The sequence below is a fragment of the Sciurus carolinensis genome, chromosome 7 (genome assembly GCF_902686445.1).
Source record: "Sciurus carolinensis chromosome 7, mSciCar1.2, whole genome shotgun sequence".
NCBI classification, from domain to species: Eukaryota; Metazoa; Chordata; class Mammalia; order Rodentia; family Sciuridae; genus Sciurus; species Sciurus carolinensis.
The window spans coordinates 35,203,053-35,209,816 of NC_062219.1; positions in this window are offsets into that span (position 1 = coordinate 35,203,053).

A 6,764-nucleotide genomic window follows, 5' to 3' on the forward strand; every position below is an offset into this window, starting at 1 on the left:
TAATGAGGATAAGATTTGTTCCACCACCTCAGTGGATTCATAGTCTTACTCTCAAGATTACTTTTCATTACATATATTTGCAAAGACACCAAGAAAAATTTTCACACATGAACGTAAATTGGAATAAATAATTTTACTTATAGCAGCAGTTACTCAGGTCTTTTGAACTCCTTTAAAGTTCATTATGTGCCAAAAGTTACAAATATATCATCAGGATTATTTGTAATGGCCTACGAGGTAATAGGTAACGTTTTTTGACAACTAATTTGAACCAATCTGATTTATACAAGTGTTTGTTACCCGACTGTTATGATCACTCATTTTTCAACTTTTGAGAAAATGGCTACTGATTCAGTAGAAAAATACTTAAAGGTCTTGTTGAGCATATTGTCAAACAGATTTTTAGGAAAGTTGTACTAATTCATATTTCTGTCAGTGGTGGTTGAGTGATATTCTCAATGTCTTAACATCATTTTTTTAATATTCATTAATTTCATGGGTGAAGAAATGACATTTTGCTGCTTTAATTGGCATTTCATGGATAACTAATGAGGCTAATCATAATGTTTATTAGTGAATTCAGAAAAGAAGTATCTCTTTACAGCCTTTAATTACTAATATAAACTGTTTAGTATACTTAGATTTATCATTTGTACATTGAATGAGTATAAATGGATAACTGGGAATATAAATATTATAGAACAGGATCTGACCCAGAGTAATTTAAGTCAATATTAGCAGCCTCCTTGGTACTCGTGGGAAGTATTTACTCTAATTTGATTTTAATTATTGATTTCATTTTATATAAAGCATTTCTTTTACCTTGGTATTTCAGAGTCCTTTTGAATTGAGAGGTCATTATTCAATAAAGGTGTTAGGGCCTGAACATGTTCCCCTGAGGTTCATTTGTTGAAGATGTAACTACCCATATGATGACAACTGGAAATGGTGCCTTTGGGGGACAATGTCAGATGCGGTCACGAGGGCAGGTTTCTTATTATTGGATAAGCAGTCTTTTGACACTGAGATCTCTTTCCCCCTGAGCATTCACCAAAGAAAAGCCATGAGAAGACACAGTAGGAAGGCAATTGTCTGCAAGTCAGCGAAAGAGTCTAAACCAAGAACCAGTGATCCATCCCCTAGATTTGGGACTTCCTAGTCTCCACTCTGTGAGAAACAGACATCTGTTGTTTTATCCACTCACTATTATGGCAATCTGAGCTGACTAAATCAGAAGACTTCCTTAGAAATTATGCTCTTTCTTTAGAAAGTTGGTATTTAGGATAACATTGATCCTCACTCTTTTCTGGAACTTGTTGATTCAAGTGTAGGAATTGCCCTGCATGGTGGTGCATGCATGTAACTACTGGTTCAGAAGGCTGAGGCAGAAGGATCACAAGTTCAAAACCAGCCTCAGCAATTTAGTGATACCCTGTCTCAAAATAAGAAGGGCTGTGGATGTGGCTCAGTGGTTAAGCACCCCTGTGTTCAATTCCTGGTACCAAAAAGTAGGAAATGCCAGAGAAATGGAATTTCCTTTCAAATTGAAATTTCCTTACAACTTTTTCCCCTCAGAAGTTAGATGGTATTTAAAACTTCTCTATCTTGTATGAAAATATATACAAATAAACTTGTGGACATGGGGCTCGTATTCAAATTTTAATCATTGATGTGACCTGGCCACTCCCCTACCAGGTAGCGGTCATGGTATTTCACTGCAGAGCTGGTTTTGCATCATCCTGAGTGAGTGAAGAGGCATTTAGATGGCAGAAAAGTGGTATATATATTTGAGATTTAAAAGTGATTTTGAGACTTTTATAGCAATATATCTAAGTGCAATTGTAAGTCATTTGGTTGGGGCAGTACCTATGAAAGTAATAAGGAAAATGAATCTTCTAGTAGAAGAAATGGAATGACTAGTGAACAAAGATTAGTAATACAATAATAAATTAAAAAGCCTTCAACCCCAGGGCAACATAAGATCATCCTAGTATGAAGATGCTCAAAGACTAGATGAATATTCAAATGTGAATGGGTGTAAAGGTAGCAGATGAATTTTAAGGATGGTAATTATAAGGACATAGAGTTGGGGGAATCACTAATTCAAATTGAAAACATGGAATGTATTTCCCTGTGTCTGAACCTAGAAGCTTGTTAGATAGCCTGTAGGTTGTTCCATGAAGACAAGAACCCAAAGACCAGCTGTGAAGCATGCTGAGCATCTGGCTTATGAAAGGAGACGTGAAAAGCCAGCAAAGATTGCACCACATGGAGCTACAAGGAGCCAACCCACACAGAAACCTGGATACAGCAAAGGAACATTTACATCTATGCACTGTGTATCACACTCGTCATTTTTGAATGTTTGTTATGGAAGCAGAGTTGATGCTGTTGGAACCAGAGCAAGGCTAGCAGTGGCATGAGGAATGTGGTCACCTAGAAAGGATTATGATGCTGCCTTGGCTTGAAAATGTGAAAACTGACAGGTGGATCATCGCAGGCCATTAAGCTGTGCGAGTTGTGGATTGGCGATGTGATCATTAAACTAAGTTTTAAAGATGATCGATGCCATTAGGAAACACTTGTCAGCACCTGAGATGAGGTCTTTTCTCCTCTGACCTCTCCAGTAACTGGCACACAGTAGGTGCTTAGAGAATGCTTGTGACTAATGAATACCTAGAACTTATACACACAGTGTAGGCAGGATCCTAAAAGAATTCTAAGGAGACAGGCAAACTTAGCCACAACAGAGCTATACTTAGCTAAAAGCAGCTGGTATCTTTGTTGTGTTTAAAGTCACCGGGAAGATTTGCCCAGTGTCCTGCCAAACACCATAAAATCCCATTAGGCATTTGGCTGGAAACATTGTCTTGAACTGCCCATTTTTATATATTATTTTTTTTGTACTAAGGTAGTGGTATTACTTTCAAATAGCAGTAAGATACTATTGTCTCAAGAACAAATTGTGGTGTTATTAGCTTGCATTGAGCACTTTGTACCAGGCAATGTGATATGTGCTTTATATACATTGCCCTTCAAATTTCACAGCATACCTAAAAGGTGAGATTTTTATCTCCTGTTTTACCAGTGAGGGATTTTCACAGAGGTACCACTGCTAAGTGACTGTGCCAATATTCAGACTGAAAACGAACTGGTGCTGTTTGTGACTTCGTCTACAAAGTAAAACCAAAATGCTCTGGGAATGGGAAAGAGGGAGGAGCTGTCATGTCAGTTGGAAAGGTAAGGAAGAGGTTTCCTTGTGAGGTGACACTGAGTCTTGGTGACTCTGCAGATGGTGATCACTCATCCCCAAGGTCTAACTGCCATTATGTGACTCTATGCATGAGGCTTTGTCAATATATCGACCGGAACTAATTCAACAATATGGCAGGGTTGATCTTTTTGAGGCAATAATGATATTTCAAAGTAATATGGCTGAGATTAAAACACATTAAAAATACCCCTCGTATCAGGTTTCCATGACATGTATTCCCACACATTTCCTAGTAAGGAACCAGCACACACCAGAAAAATCCCACTCTCTGTGAAAGATGATGTGCTCCCAACATCATCTTTCATCTTCACTAAAGCCATGTCCTTTCAATGTAGAACAGGAAAATATAAGATCTCTGAGCTTGCATACATATTCTGACCAATTCCCAAAGCTCATCTTTGAAGGCTGTGTCTATTTTCTTTTCCAACATGTCAATTGTGTCTGAAGAGAGATGGCAAGCGATAGAGGGAAAGGTAGTCTGCACACACTTGGATCTCTACCAAATTACAGAACTCCCCTGCCCTGGTGCACACTTGTAGGGCTCTGGTAGCAATTTTGTGGTGAATTGCTATGTGTTATTGGACCAAGGGTGGATTTGTAGGGAGTTTCTTCCTGGGACTTTAGACTGAACCTCCTCTCATGAGTCTCCACATGCAGAATAGCATTTGGGACACGTTACTTTCCTTATCCTAGAATGAGGACTAAGTAGAACAAAAGAAGATTTTTTCTAAATCAGGATAAGGAGCTTGCGATTGGTAGGTAACGGGTCACCATTGGCATCTGTCTTTGTATAGTATGTAATTGATTGTAGTCTACCAAAGTCATATATCTTTTTAAACAATTTTTATAGTTGGACATCATGACTTTATTTTTATTTGGTTCTAAGGATCAAACCCAGTGCCTCGCTAGGCAAGTGGTCTGCCACTGAGCTACAGCCCCAGCCCCCACTTCCTAGTTTCAAAGTCTCCTATACTTATGTCAGCCATCCTCTAAGTGCCTGCTCTGAGTACTTGGCTGAGATAATACCAAAGTTCTTTCTTCTCATGGAGTTAAATGTGCTCCTCTCAAGCTAAGCTCAGGAGGCTGAAAAGGGGAAGACCAGCAACTGTCCTGTTCCCCTCTTTCTTGAGGGGGCTCAGTCAATGAGTCATGTGGACTTTCCTTTTTGTTTATAATCTTTACTCATACCTACACCTACTCCCTTGGCTTTTGGAAAGTTAGATTTTTTTTTTTTTTTTTCTCCCCAACCACGTGCAACTTATAAGCCTTGCCTCTTTAAATTTGCTGGAAAACTCTACTAGGCTGTCTTAGGTGTGATGATATCTAATGAGAATGTCTTTTTCATCATGTCTGTTGACGTCAGTTTTGTGTTGATGTAGTTCTTTTTGGTACTGAAATAGGCACTTAATGCCCTCCAAAGCAGTCTGCGAACAGCTTCTTCAGCCTTTCATCTAAGGAAGGCTAATGTGGGTGGTTTCCGTAGAGAGGGTAATTGCAGCCAAGAGTTCAACCAGTGTCCTCCAGTGTTCTTGCTTGTCCTCCGCCTCATATGCTGTCGGATTCTTGGTGATAATGAGCCGGGTACTCCAGGAGATGACCATGTCTTGGCACATTGATACCATCATCTTCTTGCCTACATCTTCTCTTGCTGGTTCTTAGCCTGCTCTTGGTAATACACTTCAACTGCAACCCAAGTCCCCAGCCTTACTTGAATCATAATTACTTGGGTCTTGTGTTTGGCAAGATGACTTGGTACCTACACTGCCATTCCTTCTGCTGATTTCTTGCTGGTCTCTTTCCTGCCTCCCTTAACTTCCAGATGTTGTTTTAGAATTCCTTGAATGGCATTGGATGAATAAACATAGGGGGAAAAGAGGTTACAGCCCAAATAATATAACAATTCTTTATGGGTACATAGGCTGGTCATACTTTGTGTTTGCAGAGCATTGGCTAATCAAGACCCATGAGTGACATATTTATTATCTTGATTTTCAGAAGGGGTGACTGAGGTCCATAAAATTCGTGTAACTTTCCCAATGGTAAAAATAGTAAGTGACAAAGTCAGGACTTGAATCCACTCATGCTCAGGTCTGTGCTTCTATACCTGGTACTATTCTACCTCCTTGCCTGGTGACACAAAGTAAATCTCCTCTAAGAACTCTCATTATCTTTCATTTTCATAGTATTCAGTCTTTGGCAATCAAACATCTCAGTGGTGATTTTCTCTTTGTTTCACTGTTACTGAAATCTGTGATCTGAACATTCTCTCTGAACTCATGGCCTTCCCTTGCCTTTGTTAGCAGAAGGCATTTACAGACAGTCTTCTCAACCGAATTGGACTTTGCAGAGGTCAGCTCCTTTTCCCACTGTGCTCATGTCAGTGTTTTATTAGTTTTTAAATACCTTGGGTTAGATGGAATCGATACTTCATCTCCTTTCAAGCAGTAGCTCTAGAATTTTGTTAGGAACAAATAACAGTTACCACCACCCATAGCCAGCACAACCTATGCACCCAACCCAGTGTACCCTCAGTGAATCACTGGAATGACTGAGTGAGGGTGAGAGAGGAAACCAAGACTCAATGCACGGCAAGCCCCTCTCACCTGGACCATTACATCATTCTCCCAGCTGATGTGTTCATGACCTATTGCTCTTCCATTCTTTTTTCTCATCATTACAATGTGTAATATATTTTCAAATGAAAACCTGATGAGTCCACTTTCCCTATGTAAGTCCCTTCAGTGGTTTCCAATGTTTCTTAGAACCTGGTCCCAAATCCTTAATGTGGCTAGGGAGAATTGCCACATGTCCCTCAATCCACAAACCTGTTTTCCACATGAGGTAGGTTGAGCATTGTCCTTCCTTCAACCACCACAAAGATGTCCATGTCCTCCTCTCTGGGACTTGTGAGCATTACCCTATAATGAAAAGGAATTTTGTAGGTCTGAAAAAATTAAGGATCTTAAGATGGGGACATTATCCTGGATTACCTGTGTGTGCCTGATTCAGTCGCAGGAGTCTTTATAAGAGATGTGGGAGGCTGGAGCAAGATTAGGAGAGGTGACCACAGAGATAAGATGCCAGAGTGATGAGAGAGGAAGGGGTTATGAGCCAAGGGATGCAGGCGATCTCCAAAGACGGAAGAAGAAACCCAGCCCTACTGTCACCTTTATTTTAGACTTCCAATTTTCATAACTATAGGACAATAAACTTATGGTGTCTTATGACACTAAATTTATGGTAATTTGTTAGAGTAGCAATAGGAAATGAAAACATTACATTACCCAATTTTTAGTACTCTAGAAAACGTAGAGACTGGAGTGATTTATTCAACAAATTTCTATGGATTTCCAGGTACTCTGCCTGGAATATGACTCTTGTGGTCCTTATAGTTTAATAGAATGAGACAGAAAATAATATCTCCCATAATGGGAGAGTAAAAAGGCCAGTGTTTCTGAGGCAGGGGACCTGGGATAAGAGTAGAATAACG